A 22,062-nucleotide genomic window follows, 5' to 3' on the forward strand; every position below is an offset into this window, starting at 1 on the left:
CTGTCCGAAGACAGTACAGGGTGGTGAAGGGGCAATCCTTAGCCTGTGTCCATCCATTAGACATATCTGAGCATATATGAAAATGCTGAGTTAACATGATGTTTTAGACTAGTAGTTCTATGTTCATTGAAATGCCTTCATTAGGCTCCTATTAAGAAGACAAACTTTTATGACCTCAAGTAAGCAAACAGATAAGAACACCAACAAAGACACATTTGTTCTACTACATTCAAAACTTTTTTACTTTGCATGCTGTTCTTTCTGTTGAGCTTTCTTATTATATTGAAAGTGGCCTAAGATGGGGGTCTGTTGTCTTGCTTTGATAAGCACTTCAAAGCTCACAGCCCTATGCAGACATGCTAGCTCCCAAACATTCCGGTGTTACTACATGTAAACAAGGAGGACCTTCAAACACAAAGTCATTTCTATGTATCCCATACTACATAAGTGAAATAACCATTGGATTATGTAAAATAAGAATTAATCCTATTTCTAAAATTAATAAATACAGCCAATATATTAGCTTAAAATTGAAGATTTGGTAATTCCATTCATATTATACATCTGTTTTGATTCATAAAAAGCACAATCCCAGAATGGAACTTCAAGTTCATAGGAGCTTCTTCTAAAGTCCTCAGGGGCAAGAATCATATCTGCTATCACTATTTTGTGCCTGACATGTAATAGACTCTATACATATTTGTTGAATAGTAAATGAACAAATAAAGGTATTAACACTAAAATGAATGGGATCAGACTATTTTATGACTACAAAAATTACTATGTCCTTGCTTTTATGAAGTAAAGCAGGACTTGGCAAACTTTTTTGTAAAGGGCCAGATGGTAAATATTTTAGTTGTTGTGGATTACTATTGTAACTACTCAACCCTGACCTCTTTTGAAACTAAACAATTCAGCTGTTATGACACAAAAGTGGATACAGATAACATATAAACAAGTGAGCATGAATGTGTTTGATTAAAACTTTATTTATAAAATTATCCATAATCCATAAAAACATTTAAATCCCTGCCAAAACCGGTTTGGCTCAGTGGTAGAGCTTCGGTCTGCAGACTGTAAGGTCCCGGGTTCGATTCCGGTCAAGGGCATGTACCTTGTTTGCGGGCACATCCCCGGTAGGGGGTGTGCAAGAGGCAGCTGGTCAATGTTTCTCTCTCATTGACGTTTCTAGCTCTCTATCTCTCTCCCTTCCTCTCTGTAAAAAATCAATAAGATATATATATTTTTTAAAAACAAAAACAAAAAAAACATTCAAATCCCTAGGGAAACACTTTCTTACAATGAACACTATTCCCTAAAGACTGGAAATTGGTTAACTTGCTAAATTCAGCCAGACATGTTTCGTTGGGTCAAAAAGTGGGTAAAGCATATATTATATACTCATTCTCTATAGTGCCCACCACTCCTTACTAAACAACCTGCATGTTACAAGCCTGGCCCATGCAAGCCTTTGAATTTACTTCCTGAATTCTATAGTACAAGTGGTTTCCTGGGATGTGGCCCATATCCTTTCCTGTGAAACTATAACCACAACACAGGCTCCTCAAAGCCCACAACTTTGCCTTCATCAAACACAGGGGTGGGGAACATCCGGCCCATGCGCCTTTATCATTTGGTTTGGCCCTGCCAAGGCATTAGGGGTGAGTTAATTAAATGTTTGACCAAACATAGCAGGCTAATTTTTAAGTTGACAATTTTGTGTGGCCTGAGGATGATGCTATAAAATATACAAATGGCCCTATCTAACAGCTAATACCAACACTTAAGGACTTTAATTATCCACTGATTGCCATTATTTGGTGTGTTCTGCCCCGTTTCCTCAAAGGGGCTGTATAAGAGTGAAAAGGACAGAGAAGGGCATGGAGAAAACAGGTGCCAGCAGGAACATGGCAGAGTCCCAGGGAAAGCAGCAGTCATTACAGCACTGAAAAACCACACCCATCTCCCAACTGTGTCTCAACCTTCTCTGCCACCTGGCTTCCTCCTTCACATCACAGCAGAGCTGGGCAGAGGGAGGACAACCATGGCCACCTCCACTGTAACCATAATGAGGATAAAACCTTGTTTATCCTCCATTCCTGCCAGAGGATGCTCTGGGTGTGTGAACACAAAAAAATTACCTGCACCTAACAGAATTAATACACTATTGTATTTCCCCTATGATAGAATGCTCAAGAGCAATAAAAATAACCATTCTATAGCTATTGTATATGCAACCAAGTGGAGGAATCTCTTCAATATATTGTTGAATGAGAAAAGCCAAACACAAAAAGAACAATTTGCATATTTATCACAAAGAGAGAGAAAGAGAAGGAGAGAAATAGCAGAATGAATTAATGCTCCTAGAAGTCTAGAGGAGCTACCCATGGAGTGGGGTGTCTAGAGGAAGCATGTTTCTTAATCTGAGTGCTGGTTACATGGGTGAGTTCAGTTTGTAAAATTATATTGAGCTGCACACTTACAATATGTGTATTTTGTGTGTGTGTGTGTGTGTGTTCTATTGGAACAGACAGTAAAAATCATCACCCCATATCTAAGTGGTCCAGGGCCAGAGAGCCAGCCGAAGGGCCCCACGTCCTTCCCCTTGACCATGTCCTTCAAGCCTTCTGCTTCACGGGAGCCCCTCTCAACTCCTCCTTGTCTTTTCCAAGTATAACCAGAGAGGCCAAAGGGCAAAACAGCACAGGAGATCATTCTGAGATGCCTGCAATTACAGTTACAGTCCTTCAGAATGGCAGTGTCTTTTGAAGGAACTTTACTACTGTCGTTACCTCTGTCTTCTAAATGAGACAAGATACTATAAGAAGTCTCTGCTGCCGTAAATGGCTCGTTTAAATGGACTTCTTTTAAAATGATGTCCTAAATGGGCAGGTCTAGTTTATAAACATCTATGAAGGAATGCTTAGATGCACAGGGAACCACTTAGAGGAAGATGCCATAAATAAAATGTAGCAGAGATTAGAAGGCAGGACAGCTGACAGCCTTCCTGTAAGAACCTCAGAGCTGTACTGACTGACTGTGTGATGGACCATAATGGATAATGGATAATAATCTACAATTATAATCATAGCTGAACACATCTTTAGGATTTTATGTAAAGTCTCAATGCAGGGAGTCAAATTATAGGCTAAGAATCATTTTTTAATCACTCTAATGTTGATTTTAATATAACCACTCATATTCTTTATACATTCTCCTAATAATTTCAGGTTAAAAAATCAATTAAGACCTTTGATCACCTTAGATCACAGAGACTGTATATGCTGATCAGAAAGAAGCAGGAGTGGTAATCAACAACTGACCCAACAACAGACGTCACCACAGCGGGCAGACGGGCAGATCATAGGGAGGGAAGAAAGCACAGTTATCCCCTCCTGGACAGGCCCACGTGGTAGAAATTCACTCCTCCATGTTCAGATGTTTTTCAGAACCAACAAACTCATACTGCATATCTGTCTGTTAATAAGCCACTGTTTAAAGCCTTTTTTAAAATCTGACTTTATTTATATCAGCTATTACATCTTTTAACAGGAAATTATAACTTCCCTTATATGTCACACGGTTTATAAATGTTCTAAAATGGCTCTCAGGGAAGAATATCCTTATTTTCAAGAGTCTCATTCTCAAGAATTTATGATAATGTGTCATGATGGCTGTAATATGCACGTTTCACAGAAACACACACACACACACACACACACACACACACGGCAAAATGCCAACAACTGTTAAATGTAGGTAGTGGATACATAAGAATTCCTGCACATTCTTTTAACTCTTCAGGATGTCTGAAAGTTTTTATAATAAGAAGTTGCATAGAAACATCTACTCACCTTTCAAGAGGAGGCCGTCTTCTTTTTCCTAATCAAAAATGACCGATAACTACGCCCCAGAGCACACTCAGGGGTCGTTCATGCTGCCCTCATCCTGCAAGAATAAGCAAAACAACTTGTTATCACCAAAGATTTGAATATTAATGCTACTTCACCTGAGAACATATTTTCAATATAATGGCAAGTCTCTAGGTTAAAGCACTGCTGCAGCTACTTGTTTTTAGCAAGGAAAAAAGCAAAAAGAGAAAAGAATGACCCCATCACATATTGAATGTAGGGAACAACTGTAAACTTCACCCATCCTGCAAATGCCTGGAACAAAGGAATTCCTCAGTGAGCTTCTCTGATTTCGCATCGATTTTAGGGCAGTGACGTAGTCCGAACTCCATTCAAACAAAAACTGGAGCTTCAATACCTGAGTTTTGCTCTGGATTTCTGAGACCACACCTAGCAGGCATCGAGGATGCTCTCAGAACCACACCAGAACCGCTGATCCCCTGGAGTCCTTTCAGGCAAAGCTATTTGGGCCCAATCTACTACTGCATCAGCTAGGGACCATGCTATGGGCACAGTGGTAGTGACCTGCAAGTCATAGTCCTGCTGCCACACCTTACATTTCAGCATTATCTCCTACAACGCCCTCCCCTCCCTCACCCCCCACTCACACAGCCCTGTGAGGTAAGTAAAATTTACTGATTCCATTTTCCAGAGGCGGTGGCTAAGTGTCAGAGAAGATGTATAATAATAACAATCAACTAGAAAATATCAGAAATGAAATTTCAACTTCTGACCCTAAGCTCACCATACAGGTCATCCCTACCCCTTCTCACTCCCCCTCAACACCATGCTCTCCTAAAAGCCAGCTTCCAAGCAAAATGGCCAACCATCACATCCACCTGCCAGTGGGGGATGGAGATGACAGTTTGTCCCCTGACAGTATATATAAATAATCATTCTTAACAGGGTCCTTAGTACTATAATTTATGATTATCAATTACTACAATTACTATTAGTAATTTAGTTTCCTTTTAAACACAATAACCCTATTTTTTACATTACACAACACACACACACACACACACACACACACACACACACACACACCTTTCCCCCTCTTTTCTCAAGAAAGCACACTGTTGGCCAATCGGAGTAAAACCAGCATCACATGGCACCCTTGGTGATTTTTATCTTTGCCACAACAAAAGGCAGTAACTTGCCGTTTAAATTTTTGTAAAAGGCAAAATACAGTTTATATATAGTTTGCAGTAGCAGCAGAAGCAGGGCTGCCAGCAGACAGGGGACAGGGACTGTGGCAGGAGGACTCAGGTGGGGCATGGAGGATGGGCCAAGACCCACCTCTGTGCCCACTGCAGCCTCACCGCCCACAGTTTCTTTCAAGGTGCACGAATTCCTGCACTGGGCCCCTAGTATAATATTGTATAATGGCACAGACACTGCTCCACTAATAAAGATGAAAGCAGCACTAAAAGAACTACAGCTGGAGAAGGTAATATCCCTATGTGATGGCCTAACGTGGCCTTTCATCTGTTGGTCACCAAAACTCTGCACACACAGAGGTTTAGAGGTGTCAATGTCTAACCTCCACCTGTGAAGGCGCTGGCCCACGTGAGCCTGAGGGAAGCTGGCCAGGGAACCCCACACCTGGCTTGCAGGCCTGTCTCTTCCATCCTCTGTGTGAGTAAAACTCCAGAACCTCTGCAAGCACCTCCTGGCCTGGGGGCTGGAACACCTGCTCACAAGGACACTGAGACCCACAAAGGAGATAAGATGTGGCTCCATGACTCACAGACCCAGTCCTCTGACCCCAGGAAACTCACCAAGAAGTTTTGCCAGGAGCTACACAAAACCAAGGGAGAAACATGATATACCTTTGGAAACATCAACTGTACTCAAAGTTCTGGTGATGATAAGGAAATGAACCAGTACTTTAAAAGTTGTTAATAGTAAAACAAATATGCCTTTGGAGTAGAATGTCACTTGGCATGCATTTTTAACTAAAACTCCTTACATTCCTAATTCATTTCTGGCCATACCCTTTCATGTGGGGGGAGGGGATGAGGATGGACTCTCTCCTTTATCATTAAAGGTGGTCTTGGGAGAAAGCGTGAAGTTGGTAGGGATTTTATATCACAGTGAGCCCAGAAGGCTACCAATGGCCCTTGTGAGCCACATGTGGCTCTTTGGCCCCTTGAGTTTGGCATTTCCGCAAAATAACAGGGCCTGGGCAAGTCTATTTTGAAGAAGTGGTGTTAGAAGTTTCAGTTTAAAAATTTGACTCTCAAAAGAAATTTCAATTGTTGTACTATTGATATTTGGCTCCGTTTGCCGACCACTGGTCTAAAGAATTCTCTTCAAAATCAGGAATCCCAGATTTCTGCGAGATCTAGGTCAGGCAGACTGAAGGAGAGGCACACATATATATAGTCCCCTCTCTACACCACACATCCTGGTGTAGGTATTCCAGAAGTTCCTTTCTTCACTGCCCTTCCCACCAGCTTCCCAGCCCCACCACACTCCTGCCCTCAGTTATCCAGTTTACATCACTGACTTTCTTCAACCCCATTCTGACTGCTGACACATTCAGCACTAATGCAATTTTCATTTACATGCATGCTGCATCATTACTAAAGAAAAATAAGCTTACCAGTTTAGTTTGCCTCTAAATACTTTTTATTGTAAAATATATTAAAAAGCGCATAACTGTGGTAGCCAGCCCCCCAGGGGGTCCCCAATGATCCCGACTCCAATATTCATGCTCTTGTGTGGACTCCTCCCAAAATGAATAATAGGCTGGCTTGACTAGCCAGTAGGATGCTGGGGAAATGATGGAGTGTGACTCAAAGGCTTGGCTGAAAGAGCAGCTTCCCCCTCTATCTTGGGAGGAAAGCTGGCTGCCATTTCCTGCATTCTCAAATGCTCTAAAGACAAGCCCATGTGCTGAGGAACTGAGCCTCCTGCAAGAGCCAATGGAGGTAGCCTTCTTAGAAGCACAACCTCCAGCCCAGCCGAGCCTTCAGAGGATGGCTGCTTCAGCTATCTGGAGGGCAACGCCATTGGAGACCCCAAATTATAACCACCAGCTAAGCTGCTCCAGACTTTCTGACCCACAGAAACTGTGTGAGATCATAAATGTAACCATGTTTTAAACTGCTGGTTATATATATAATACAACATATCAGGTTAAAGAACAATAAAATATACCCCATGTATCTAATACCCAGTTGATATTGCAGGGGTTCAGGTTGTTTGTTTGTTTGGCTGTTTTTTAGAAGACCTATGTGCCCCTTTCTGATCACCTTTCTCTCTACACCCCTAGCCCCGCCTCCCTGCACAGATAACCACCAGCCTGAATTCTGAGTTAATTATTCCTTTGTCCTGGTCTGTAATTTTACCGCATATATATTCTCAATACACGGTTGCATTATAAATGAAACAGACTATACATATTCTTCTAAGACTTGCCTCTAAAGAGTTTGAGATTCATTCCTGTTGACTCCTGTGGCTGTAGATTTCTCACCACTATCTAGTTCTCACTGTATGAACATATCCGCAATTTACTGCTCTGTTCTACTGCGGAGGATCATCTGGGAAGTTTTCAATTTTTTGCTGTATGCATAAGGCTGTCATTTACATTCTAGTGCTCCTAGCCAGCAAGTTCCTCCAAAGGCACAAACCAAGGAGAGGGGAGCTGGGCTTGGGATTGAACGCTCAACTCTCCTGAGGAGTGTCCAACAGTCTTCCAAAGGGATTGTGTACAACTGACTCTTAAGCCGCCTTTCTAGTCTGTCTCCAAATAAGAGGCGTGTCTGTTTTGCTAATTACCAGTAAAGCTTTCAATCAACAAAGGGAAAGCTTTTCCTATTTGCAGCATCATTGCTGCAAATAAATAGTACTCCAGAGCAGTGACCCAGACAGCTGGAACAGATTAGTCACAGGACATCAGCACAGACTTCAGAATAAAGATGCAGACCCGGCCAGCACCACACTCTGCCCACAGGGACAAGTCAAATTGGTTTTCTAGACTGATGTTAAATTCAGACTGCTTTCCTCCCAATGGATTCACAGCCATGGTCCCATCTTATCATTGTTATCTCGGAGGGGGGAAATTAACTCGCATGCAACCCGGCCAAACTAAGATTAAAGCAAGAAAGTCAAATTACTTCAATGAAATTGTGTGTGAGAGCTGGTTATGTTTTTTATGTTTTCATCTATAAGATGAGATTTTTATTTACTTATCTAATTTTATGTGTAGTAATTCTACACAAAAAAGTATGTGTTCTCACCGAAACTGGTTTGGCTCAGTATATAGAGCATCAGCCTGTGGACTGAGGGGTCCTAGGTATGATTCCGGTCAAGGGCATGTACCTTGGTTGTGGGCACAACCCCAGCATGGGGGTGTGCAGGAGGCAGCTGATTGATTTTTCTAACTCTCTCTCTCTCCCTTCCTCTCTGTAAAAACTCAATAAAATGTATTTTTTTAAAGAATTTTTTTAAAAGTATGTGTTCTCTACACAAATAGGTGTTCTTTTATATTTAGTTCATTCCATTTCTTAAGTGGCAAAAGTAATATTTATGATAATGTATCTGTATTTCAAGTAAAAATAAAATCAAACATATATGGCATTAAATACAAAAAAATATTTCAATTGGAACAGGAAGGAGAGAAGAAATATTATTGTAAATTTCAAGGAGGTTCATATCATGTCGCAGAAAAAAAAATGGCACTAGATGACCACAATGAAGTCATTTCAACTCAACCTCTTGACGGTTCTTATTTGTCTCTCTACAATCATTTATCCCTATCAGACAGGAACTATTATTACACCCTTTTTCCAGGTGGAGGAAACTAAGGCACAAAAAGCAATTTAGTGTACACAATCACACAGCTGGTAAGTGGTAGAACAAGCAATTGAACCCAGGAGGCTTATTTTAGAATCCACATTCTTCAACACTCTTCTAGGCAGCTTTGTCAGCCCACCCCCCAAACCCCCACCCCCCGCCAAGAGCAGCCAGAGCCCCTGAAATGGTAGCTACCAAGCACTAAGCACCTACAACATGCGAAGCACTTTTAAGGTGCTCTATTGCATTATTTCTAATCCTCCCCACATCTCCACCAGGCATGTATTCTTCCTATTTTATAGTTGAAGAAACTTAGATCCTGGGAGTTTAAGTAATCTGACCAAAATCACATAGGCAATAAAATAAAATGGCGGAGATGCCACTTGAACCTTGTAGAGCTCATGCTCTTTCTACAGTTGGCCTTCTGGACCAAATAAAAGTAACCCATCTGAGGCCGTGTGGTAGGCAAGTTTGACCTTAGGTCCCAGAAAAGGCCCTCTGAAGGAAGCAGGGGCCACACTGGGAGACGGTGTACTGGCCTTCCTGGTGAGCAGCAGCAGCACCTGCCATCCCTCCGTGACTGGCAGAGATGGAGTGGGTGCCAATGAGACTAGCAGGCACAGTCAGAAAACCAGGGCTCAAAACCACCCCTCAAAACTCAAGGACCAAAGAGTCAAGTTGAATGAGGATGGATAAAACAAGATTAGCAATGAGCCAGCAATTCCACTTCTGGTCATTTTACCAAAGAAATCCAAAACACTAATTTGAAAAAATATACATCCCTATGTTCACTGCAGCACTATTTACAATAGCCAAGATATGGAAGCAACCTAAGTGTCCGTCAATAGATGAGTGAATAAAAAAGAGGAGGTACATATATACAATGGAATTACTCAGCCCTAAAAAGGAATGAAATCTTACCATTGTGCAACATGGATGGATCTAAGAGGTATTATGCTGAGTGAAATAATGCAGACATACAAAAACAAAAACGTGATTTCACTTATATGTGGAATCTAAAAACAAAAACGAAATAAATAAAACAGAAACTGATATAGAGAAAAAACTGATGGTTATCAGATGAAAGGGGAGTTGAGAAGCTGGGTGAGAAAGGGGAAGAGAGGAAAAAGTACACATTGGCAGTTACAAAATAATCATGGGGCTATAGTCAATAATACTGCAATAACTATGTATTGTGTCAGGTGGGTACTAGACTTTTGCAAGTTATATAAATGTCTCATCACTATGTTGTACACCTGAAACTCATATAACATTTTATTTCAACTGTAATTTAAAAAAAAAAAGTTTTTAAACAAACAACAGATAACATAGATACCATATTTCCCCAAAAATAAGACATCCTCTGAAAATAAGACCTACTTACAGGTTTCCTTCTGAGTGAAATATAAGGCATCCCCTGAAAATAAGGCCCCCCTAGGCTAAACATGAGAGATTTGGTCCACTGATTCTGAAAGAAATGGAGTCACAAGAAATTCACCAGGAAATTCAGGAATTGGATTGTTATGATGATGTTTCAGAAGATGATGACATGATTGTCATTGAATAAATGAGTAAATTCTTGATACTGTAGGATTCACAGTTTGTCTGGTTTGTGTTGACAACTACCATACTACCATACCGTATACAGGTAATAAATTTCCTTTATTTTCATTTAACAATAAATGTGTACCATATTCTTCTTCATGGAAAAATAAGACATCCCCTGAAAATAAGACCTAGCACATCTTTGAGAGCAAAAATTAATATAAGACACTGTCTTATTTTCGGGGAAACAGGGTATTTCAGAGATCAACAGAGTGAGTGATTGCCCAAAAAAGTAAAAAAGACTACATCAAACTTTGCATGCTGTCTGAGTACATCTTGACTGTATCCTAGTTGTTTTACCCTTGCATTTTCAATCTCACTCTGCCTTCATCTTTGCTGTGAGATGCCTAGAATTTAATAAAACATGTAGGCGTAGTTTTCCTGCAGCAGCCTACTTCAGAGGCTGCAATTTTCAAAATTTAGAATTTCCTGGAAATTAAGAATATGACTATTGAGTGCCGGTGAACCATTTCTGCAACAACTCCAGAATTCTAGGATGGAAACATTTTATTTTTAAAGGATTTAATAGAATGTAAAGAATACTACTTAAGGATTAAGATTTTATGGCCACTTTATTAGTTTGTGAAGCAGAAAAATAACTTGAAGTCAGTAATATTCCCAAACTGACCAAGTGAAATGGGACAAATCCTGTCCAGAGCAAACCCCAGAACACCATTTAATGGGCTTCAACTCTTTCAGCCAAATGAATCTAGGGAGACATATCACTCTGAGCATTTAATCAGAACTGAAGGAAGATTAGGGAAATTACGTTAAAAAGTATACCTGTGTGGACCCTGGGAAAAATGATACCTACCAAGAAGGACTCCTGATGGCTAACGGGACTCAACTTTAAAAGGAAATCCTAGCAAACATGTTTACCAGTAAACATGGGCCTCTCATGCACCAAAAGGTCGTAAGTTTCATTCCCGTTTTCAGGCTTGTTCCCCAATAGGGGGCATGCAGGAGGCAGCCAATCAATGACTCCCTCTCATCATTGATATTTCTATATCTCTTTTCTTCTCCCTTCCTCTCTGAAATCAATAAAAATGTGTATTTTTTTAAAAGAGGTAAGATGACCTTACTTGGATAACTGGAAGGATATAGGAGTAGAGGAAAAGGAATAGTGAATGAGTCCCTGGTTCTTTCTGTCTTGATGACTGAGAAGAGGATGGGCTTTTACAAAACACTAGAGAAAGTGCAGATTTGGCAGGCAAGATGAATTCATTCTGTGCATGACTTCATGTACAGAAGAAGGCCACTCTGTACATTTGTGACCAACTAAACCATCACCCTTCTCATCATTTAGTTAGCTATTCAAAATTCCCAGAGCCAAGAGGACCTCTTAAAACAGAATGGGCCCTAGCAAGTTTGGCTCAGTAGACTGAATGTTGGCCTGAAGACAGAAGGGTCCCAGGTTTTATTCCAGTCAAGAGCATATGCTTGAGTTTCAGGCTTCAGTCCAATGTACAAGAGACAGCCAGTCAATGATTCCCTCTCATCATTGATGTTTCGATCTCTCTCTTCCTCTTCCTTCCTCTCTGAAATCAATAAAAATATATTTTTTTAAAAATAAAGGTAGCAAAAATTATTTAAAACACAAACAAACACAGAATGGGATGTCTAGGCAAAAACTCATTTCCATGATCTTAACTTCTCAGTGGCTAAAGTGAGAACAGTCCTCACATGAAAGAGGATAGGTGTCCTTACCCCAGGCTATTGGTCGGCAAACCGCGACTCATGAGCCACATGCGGCTCTTTGGTCCCTTGAGGGTGGCTCTTCCACAAAATACCACATGCGGGTGCACACGTACAGTGCAATTGAAACTTCGTGGCCCAAGCGCAGAAGTCGGTTTTTGGCCTGGGAGAGTCTATTTTGAAGAAGTGGCATTAGAACACTCAAGGGGCCAAAGAGCTACATGTGGCTCTTGAGCTGTGGTTTGCCGACCACTGCTTCAGACCAACATAGCCAAAAAAAAGAGGGAACTAAACTCTAATCCAGGATGTATGCTTTTCATCTAGTATGCTCTATTGCTCCATTAAGGGCCTAGTACTATTAGTTATATGCAATAAGGACTCGATAATCTTGGTCTCCACTTTATTCTTCTTTTGTGACTCCTTTCTGAGAACAGAGTCCCAGCCACCTGACCTACCAGTTTCAATCCCCAGAAACATGATTCCCACTGCTGAGCTCTGGCTCAGCTGTCCTGGTACACTACAAAGCTCTGCCTTATCTCTGCTTCTTAAAATGTATTCAACAGCTATTTCTGATAGCCAGCTGCTCCGGCTCTGCAAATGCAGAAAGAATATTCTGGTTTCTATTGGAGCTATTTCTGAATTCATTTGTCCTACCTTATATCATGGCATGAAAAGTTCCTTAACTCAAGGGCAGTCTTTATTTACCTTATTTGTATCAGCTAAACTTAGTAGGATACTTCTCCCACCTCAATAGCTTGCTTCCTGTGACAGTGCTGGCTCTCGGAAAATGGAGGGGGAGGCCTCAGGAGATGGATACAAGCACTATCCTAGGCATGAGAGAGCAGTGAGTCAGACAGCAAGGCCCTTCATCTGAGATTCCAGTGGAGGTGGATATTTTATATATAAACATGCATATATAAAACACATACAACAAACACACAAAATGTATGTTAAAACTGGGAGCTGGGGATTGTATATGTGCATTGTATTATTTTCTATATTTTTCTATGTTTAAAATATTTTCATAATAAAATGAGAATAAATAAATGTAGAACCTCTACTTCCTGAGGAAAGAACTCAATAGCCAAGCAGATTAATTTGCAAAGGTTCTAGACTAGAGAGAGATCTTATTTTAATATATATATTTTTTTAACATCATACTCTACCACTATCTGAAGAGCAATCAGGAGAAATTAAGACTGTCATTTCAAGCAAACAATAAAATGAGGTCCTTAGTCAGTCTAGACTCTCCTTATCTACCTCTCCTGTCTGTATTTTCTGTAATGGTAAATGATAGAAGAAAACAACAGGAAAATATTACCACTCGCTAATATAGTTTGGTTTTAGGAGAGGACGCCCTAGCAATGATCACTACCATGTACTCCATACCTATAAAGTGCTAGGGCCTGACAGACATGATCCCATAACAAATATTTTAAAATGAGCATTATTATCCCCATTTTACAAATGAGGAATTAGGATTCAAACAACTCAAGTAATTTGATCAACATCCCATTCCCAATGACTGACAGAGTGGAGCACCCAAACCCAACTCCTCCAAGAATCAAAAGCCTTGGTGTATTTTCATTACATCACAATGTATGCCTCCCAATATCTAATATTCCCTCTCTCATTCTTTATAAATTTATGGGTTCCACAAATGAGTGAATCTGACAAATAAAATTTCCAGCAGGCAGTTCAGTAAATAAAACATACAAAAAAGAAAAACAAGAAATCACAGTCTTAAGATATACAGTATCTGAAACAGTACCTCCAAATATTAACTCAAGGCAATAAAGAAAATTGAGTGGCAAAGAAAACTAAACTGTACAATCCTCTCCAGTCATAAAAGAAATATTGCACAATTATTTTAAATCAAACAGCCATAACATTTGAAGAGACTTTAAAGATGCAACTGGCAACAAATCTGTGAGAAATTAATTCTTAAAGTCAATATCTAATACTACTTATCTTCAAACATTTGTTACTTCTGTAAGAAGTCCACAACATTTGTCTCAAACATGGAGACAGAGGAATGGGACAAACAGGAGCGTATGTGAGCAGGTTGAGATTTTATTATTTATTAGAGGCCCAACATGCGATATCGTGCGGCCCTGCCCACCTGTGTGGGCTGCACTCACAGCCGCACCTGCCTCACCGAGCCACCCCACCCACCCGCCCGCCCGCTGCCAGCCTTGCTGAGATAGGATCCTGTGGGCTTCGGGGGAGGGCCTGATAGGTGTGCCATGCACCTCATGGTGAACAGTCATTTGGTCATTTTGGTCGAGACGCCTCTTGGCCTTTCATTATTATGATTGCATTTTCAAAAGTTAATAAGAACATAGCACTTGTAATACACGTCATTGATTATTCCAATAAGAGTCACATTAACTATTCTGGAAATGAAGTACAGATGAGAAAATGCAAAAGGTCAGATTTAATCTATGCATCAATACTTCTGACGCCTAGAGTTTATTCCTAAAATAGAGGCCTCAATGCATAGAAGGCCCAGCACTTTCTCCATCACATCCACCTCACAGTCTACATTTAAGGGGCCAAAACTGCCCTAACCTTATCTCCCAGAGAGGAGAAACTTTCTGAGTCAAAACCACACAATATATCTCAGCATCTACCAGCTGGATCCCCATTCCCCCACCACTCCACATCAAAGAGAGGGGACTGCTCCCTCGCCTGAGCCTGCACAAGCAGAGCTGCACATCACAGGCTGAGGGCTGAACCTCAGACATGGACAGGTTCGGATCAGACAGGTGTTCCAGGGAAGAGTCAAAGAAGTAATCACTGGGAAGATAGAAGGACCAGAAGTATAGAAAGCCTCAAAGACTCAAAGAGGAAAAAGGAAAGGAAAGAAGGGTGTTACATGACAGTCAAGGAGGAGGACGATAAAGAAGCATTCGGTACCACAGGGTCAGAAGTAATGCCATACAAGCGATCTCAGTGAGGGCAAAGAACTGTGGTTGGCAAACTGTGGCTCGCGAGCCACATGCGGCTCTTTGGCCCCTTGAGTGTGGCTCTTCCACAAAATACCATGGCCTGAACGAGTCTATTTTGAAGAAGTGGCGTTAGAAGAAGTTTAAGTTTTAAAAAAATGTGGCTCTCAAAAGAAATTTCAATCATTGTACTGTTGATATTTGGCTCTGTTGACTAATGAGTTTGCCTACTACTGCCCTAGAAAGTTGATGCAGTGCCAGATTAGCGAGCTACACTCAAAATGTAAATGGTACAAAAGGATCTCAATTATCGTTTTTTCCCAGAGACATATCTCTGCTTATGTCTTGCATGTTAAACCCAAAAATTTATTTAGGCAGTATTATAATTATTCTTTGAAGTAGAATATTTGACTGATTGCCAAAAGTGATTAACTAAATATGTAAATTATATGACTAAGTATTAAACATGCATGTTATTTTGTTGTAGAAGTCACCTTAATTTAAATCAAAGACAAAAAAATAATTAAACATAAAAGATAAAGCAGCGCCTGGCCATCAAGGCTCAGTGGTTGAGCATCAACCTATGAACCAGGTCACATGCCCAGATTGCGGGCTCAAACTCAGTGCGGGGTGTGCAGGAGGTAGCTGATCAATGATTCTCTCATTATTTATGTTTCTGTCTCTCTCACCCTCTCCCTTCCTCTCTGAAATCAATAAAAAATACATTTTTAAAAAAGATAATGGAGCGCCGAAACCAGTTTGGCTCAATGAATAGAGAGTCGGCTTGAGGACTGAAGGATCCCAGGTTCGATTCCAGTCAAGAGCATGTACCTTGGTTGTGGGCATATGCCCAGTAGGGGGTGTGCAAGAAGCACCTGATCGATGACTCTCTCCCATCGATGTTTCTAACTCTCTATCTCTCTCCCTTCCTCTCTGTACAAAATCAATAAAATAAAAAAATACCAGTTTTTAAAAATCCCCCAGCTATCCTCCCCTTTAAAAAAAAAAAAAAAGATAATGGAGCAAGAAAACATATTTTTAATATAAAAATAAAATCCACAATGCTGTCAGTAAACTCATGAGGAGCCTCTGTCTTGCTTCTGATATGTCACGAACCATTGGAAAATGTGGGCAGTAGAAACAGACTAGACTGGCATTGTTTAAACTAGGGTTAATCACATGTGATTCTTATCTAGCTTATAAAAGTACAAAATGTCACTACTCTTACCACAAAGCAAAAGGCTAACCTCAATTTCCCACATCTCCACAAAAGAGTACCTAAATCATGTCACTGCAGATGGCTGTGCCCGAGCCAGTAGACCACCGGGAGGAGGCTGTGAAGAATATGTTACTCTATATTCTCCATCAGGCCTCTTCTGCCACACAGATTTGGGAAAATATACAGGTTTAAATCAAGAGTGCTTGCTGTATGCACACAGTCTGCAGCCCAGAATTGCAGATCCCCTCCAGACTGTCATTCCTAGTCGGAAATTCCCGAGTGGCTAGGAGAGACAGTCAATCAGATCTGCATATCCAGAAAGAATTCTGATGAGAATTTTACCAGCTAACACTGACTTCAGGAACCAACACCATGGCCAGCTTTTCCCTCTTGAGGTACTAACAGGCAAGAGCTATCAGAGCAAAAGCTATGAAAACACCAGGCTGTTTTCCAACAACCCTGACGGGCCTCACTCAAGGTTGCTGCCAAGTTCACTGTGAGAGCGCTCTGCAGTTCTGTGAAACTGCTCTCTTGACCTCAGGCAACTATTAATGCTTTCAGCCGAACACTGTTGGAAGTGCTTGGATGTTTTCATGTCAGTAAAGCAGGCATTTTCTTGACCAAACTTGGATATGGCAGCCCTCTAGTAAAACAAATCATGAGAAGATATATATATTGGGTGTGTATGTGTATATATATATATATATATATATATATATATATATATATATAGAGCCTATTTAAAGATGATTGATTTGAACAGATTTACAACAGCATTATTCACAATAGCCAAAAGGTAGAAGCAAATCCAAGTTGTCCACTAATGAATAAATGAATAAAATGTGGTATATACATGCAATGGAATATTATTAAGCCTTACAAAGAATATATGCTACAAAATGGATAAACCTTGAATACATTATGCTGAGTGAAATAAGCCAGACACAAAAGGACAAATACTGAACGATTCCATGCATAACAGGCCTAGGATTGTCAAATCATAGATAAGGAAAGTAGAAAGGTTGTTTGCCAGGACTGGTGAGGCGGGGAGGGGAACATTATTTTTTTAATGGGTACAAGGTTTCAGCTTGAGATGACGAAAAAATTCTGAAGATGGATGGTGGTGATAGTTGCACAACAGTGTGAATATACTTAATGATAAATTTTATGTTACATGTATTTTACTAATTAAATTAACATGTGTGTGCCTTTTAAAAAGTACCGTATTTTTCGGACCATAAGACGCACCGGACCATAAGACGCACCAGATTTTAGAGAAGGAAAATGAAGAAAAAAAGATTCTGAAACAAAAAGTTCAGTGTTATCACTACAATGTATAAACCCATAAATCATGCAGAGACTTTCTATGCTTTCTTTGCATAGTTTATGGGTATCTACACATTGTAGTGGTGAGAGAAGAGGCTGGAGAGTGTTTTACATTATGGTAAATGTTATTGGTTTGGTATCACAGAAAGTCTCTGCATACAATATACCGGTATGAAGATTGTTGCAGTACAAACATTTTGACAGTTACCGGTATAATAGTATGAAGAGAAATTCTGACGTAGCGGCGTTATCAATCAGGGCATCCAGCGGAGGGCGGAGTTTACTGGTGGGCGGAGATCTACAGTACGCCCAAGAGTAGTCAAGCACAGCAACAGAGGGCAGAGAGGAATGACTGGGGGAAGAGACGCGGCATTCTTCCGGGCACGGAGTACGGGCCAGCAAGGGGTACAGGCGATGATTACGGTTTGGATTACGCAGTTACCGTACACCGCACCTGGGCTGACATGGAGATATGGCTGCAGCGAGGGCATGGAGGCTGACTACCATACATGGGAACTCCTCTACCACTCGGGGTTTACAGAGCGGGGCAGACACTCTGAGCACGGAGGAATGGACAGTGGCTGCAGCAAGCACACAGAGCCGGGCAAGCACACAGAGACCACACAGAGCCGGGCAAGTAAAAAAACTTTTTTTTTAAAGTATATGTGTAGGCTATATTTGGACCATAAGACGCAGGGACTTTTTCCCCCCACTTCTGGGGGGAAAAAAGTGCGTCTTATGGTCCGAAAAATATGGTAGATTAGATTCAAAACATTCTCAGTCATATATATACTAGAAATATTATATCTTAAACCTATACAAATGAAATATGTATTTCTATGTATATTTAAAGATCCACCAAAACTTCCGTTTCCAAACTTGGCCCAAATCTGTAAGGCCAAAGAACAGAACCTTGGTGAAATGCTGTTTCTGGTGGCCCTGAATCAGTGTATGGTCAAGGATTGCACCTCATCCGCATGGCAACATCAGCAATAAGAACAAGGCACACTGGTCAAATATTTACCGTAATATTTTAAGATCCATTTCCAAAAATTGGCGAGCACTCCAGATGTATCTTAGAATAAAAATCTTCTCCCCACAAAGACGCCCCCAAGGGTGGCACCCTTATATGACACCCATAGGATTTTGTCGTGATGTCCAAGAACAGGATGAATGGCTAGTTATTACGTATTTGACAAGGCAGTTTGAATAACAGAAAATTCTATTGTAACACTATACTTTGCAGATAACAGCAACAACAGAGTGTGTTTACTAACAATATCAGAGAGCATGCTAGCCCTAGCTGTTTTTTCTGTGGTTAGAGAGAGCATCGGCCCTGGGACTGAAAGGTCTCGGGTTCGATTCCAGTCAAGGGCACATACATGGTACACTGGTTGCAGGCTTGATCCCCAGCCCCGGTCAAGGGGCTTGCAGGAGGTAACCAATCAATCTGTCTATCTCACATCGATATTTCTATCTCTCCTCTCCCTCCTTCCACTTTCTCTAAAAATCAATGAGAAAAAAACATCCTCTGGTGAGGATTAACAAAAAGAGCATGCTAACAGCCGATGGTTACGTGGAGAAAGTAGCTAACTATTAGAAGCAGAGGTGCTTGAGGGAGCAGACATTTCTCCCATGTTACATCTGAAGGTCCTCTGTCACTCTTCTCCGGGGTATGAGCTGAAGTGTGAGCAGGCAGTGAAAGCCGAGATGCAGATGGAGATCTGGAAAACAGCTTTGTTATCTTGAAAGCTCATTACGCTGCTCCCAGGCCACAGCTCCAGAGCCAAGGCTTCCGGACTCTCTCTCACTGGCTGTGAGAAGCAGCAAGCGCGAGCACAACACCAGGGAAGAAACTGTATACAGGCCACAGCCTTCCTCTGTGTCTGCGATTATCCAAGCGCTGCACACAGCTGGGTGAGGGGGAACTTCAACGAAACTGCCTGATCACCACCAAGGCAACCTTTTGTTCCAGAAAAGCCAGTTATCTGACGAAAGTTTAATAAGCTGGAGGTAAACTACCACTTACAGGGTTATATATTGAAAGTTAGCAAAAATAATAATAATTCAAAGACATAAATAAATAATAGCCTTGCTCCTCCCTCAGCTGAAAGTCACTACCTACCCAGTAGCACCAGCTCTCTGCACTGGTTGTGTGTGCTAAGCAATTAAGCTCTTGTACCACAATGCAATGACTATCATAATGTTAATAACATGTAATCATTTTTGTAAAATTTCAGATTTATACTTGTATCCCAGAAGCCAATTCTAGAACAGTGAGGTTTAGCTTTGGCAATTCTATTCCTTTTAACATCCCGTCTTTCAGCATTTGATCAAAATGTTTATTGGTGGCACAGCCAGTATTTATAGAAAAAAAGATTAGAGGGATACATACCAAAATAATAGTGGTTATTTATGGGGATAAGGTTATGGATGGCATTTTTTCTGCTTGTATACCTTAAATAGAGGAAGAGGGAGGGAATGGGGTAAAAGCGGTTTGGAGGAGGAGAAAGAAAAAGACAAGTTTTTCTACAAGAAAAAGCCAACAGGTTAAAAGGCAAATGCAGAGCAGCCTTGAACAGTCAGCACAGCTGTACACTGCCAACTCCAAGGACTGCCATTCAGTGTACAGCTGTGCTGACTGTTCAAGGCTACTCTGGCCAGCCTACCCTTATCTATGTCCAGTTCAAACCTGCTCTCCTCAGCAAATGCCTCCATGCACATTTCAGCCAAAATTCCTGAGTCCCAGTCACTAGTACAGACAGCGTTTAACCACTCTGCACAGCCATGAGACCATCTCTCAGCTGTCCTCTCCGGAATGTAGCTCCAAAGCAGGCCCACAACTCCTTCCTGTTCGGACCCTGCGAGCCTGACACAGCCTGACACACAGGGAAGCGCACCAAGTTTAGCAAAGAGCACATTTTCACAAACTTGCCAAATGGTGCCAACAGCCTTTCTCCTTCACCTCAGGCCTGTGACAGGCAGCCGCACTACCAAAGACAGTCATTAATTCCTCCTCCTCAAGAAATGTGCTTTGCCTTGGGAGGCATTAACCTTTATTGGAGCTTTGTGTGGTGAAGGGATTAAAATGCCTCCTCCTTTTTAAAGCCAGAGCCATGCCTGTGGTGACCGGGAGAGGCCACGGCTGTGCCTCGTGGCAAAGAACCCATAGGAAATCAGGACACCCCGATTCCAATCCAGACCTTGCAGGCTCCAAGAAGGAATTTGAGCCAGATGATTTCTAAGAATAAAGCACCACTCCACATGACAGCAAACGCCCCAGACAAAGTAACTCAGAGGCCCAACACTCAGAACATGAGGCCCAAGAGAGGTGGCAGTGACCAGCAAGAGACAATTCCAGGTGAACTAGTGATGCGGCTTGTGACAACTCTAGTGCAAAGACAGAAGCCAGAAAGTAGGCAGGACTATCCCCCACTTCTAAAGCCACCACCCCTTTCCACCCAGAGTCTTGCACTGTGCTTCGGAGAAAGGAAGACCGACAGTTCAACAGGAGGGCACTGTCAGTAAGACATCTTAATGACTGTCTTCAGGCTTTCTAGAACATCAGTGATTTCAGGTCAGCAATGGACCTAACAGACAAACTGCCTGCTACGGAGTCATTCTTTTTGTAGTTCTCCTATAAGTACTTACAAACTTGTTATGAGAAAGTCAATATGGCTCGACTATTCCCTTGTAGACTATACGCCTGTTAAGGGCAGGATCCATACCTGCCTAGCTCATCACTATGTCACCAGTGCCTGGCTCATACTAGGCACTCAGCTGGTATATTCTGAATAGTTTGGGGGTTTTTTTTGGTTTTTTTTGTTTTATTTTGTTTTGTTTTTTACAAAATCAGTACAGCCCTGGCTGGGTAGCTCAGATGGTTAGAGCACTGTCCCCATGCACCAAGGTTGGGGGTTCAATCCCTAGTCAGGGCATATAAAAGAATCAACCAATGAATGCATAAATAAGTGGAACAGCAAATGGATGTTTCTCTCTTTCTCTTTCCCTTCCTCTCTAAAATCAATAAATTAAAGAAAAGCATATCTTTTTGCACATAGCAATATTTTAGAAGAATATTCTACATAAGTATTCTTTTAGATATTATTTTTTAAGTGTTGCTTAGTATTCCATTGTGCAATATACATAATTTAATTAATCCCCTATTACTGCATTTTGGTTTCCAACTTTTCATTCTGATAAACAGCTCTGGGATAAATAATAATCTTAATTATTTCTTAAACTCCCAGAAGTTGAATTGCTGGATAAATAATGTGTAAGTATTTATGTCATTCTCTTAAAAGCTACCCTTTCATAACCCTTATGGCGAAGGACAACTGACATTAACTTTATTATTTAGGTAAACTACTATGGACTTCTCACACGGAAGATTCTCCTCAAACAGGTGTCTTTGACATCAGACTCCCAAACTGTCCTCTCCAGACCTATTTTTGGTGCCATCAGAGCCAGAAATCTGAGAAAAGCATCTCTGCTCAAGTGGACTCCTGCTCTCCTCCAGAGCTCAACCTCCTTTTCTTGCTTTAGAGGAGAGCAA

At 41.1% G+C, this 22,062-nt stretch overlaps 2 protein-coding genes across 2 annotated transcripts in view; one reads left to right on the forward strand and one right to left on the reverse strand.

The window, feature by feature from the left end:
* The window catches only part of SGMS1 (sphingomyelin synthase 1), a 219,155-nt gene that overhangs the window by 182,539 nt on the left and 14,554 nt on the right, over nucleotides 1-22,062 (reverse strand). The window contains exon 2 of the mRNA XM_036438461.2: nucleotides 3,855-3,948. The gene's annotated coding sequence lies outside the window, so the exon portion shown is untranslated. The remainder of the gene's footprint in view (nucleotides 1-3,854; nucleotides 3,949-22,062) is intronic.
* Nucleotides 1-22,062, forward strand: part of LOC118719014 (guanine nucleotide-binding protein G(I)/G(S)/G(O) subunit gamma-11-like) — a 29,818-nt gene that overhangs the window by 2,204 nt on the left and 5,552 nt on the right. The gene's annotated exons all lie outside the window — the stretch shown is intronic.

Source organism: Pipistrellus kuhlii, unplaced genomic scaffold, assembly GCF_014108245.1.
Source record: "Pipistrellus kuhlii isolate mPipKuh1 unplaced genomic scaffold, mPipKuh1.p scaffold_m20_p_15, whole genome shotgun sequence".
In the NCBI taxonomy this organism is placed as follows: Eukaryota; Metazoa; Chordata; class Mammalia; order Chiroptera; family Vespertilionidae; genus Pipistrellus; species Pipistrellus kuhlii.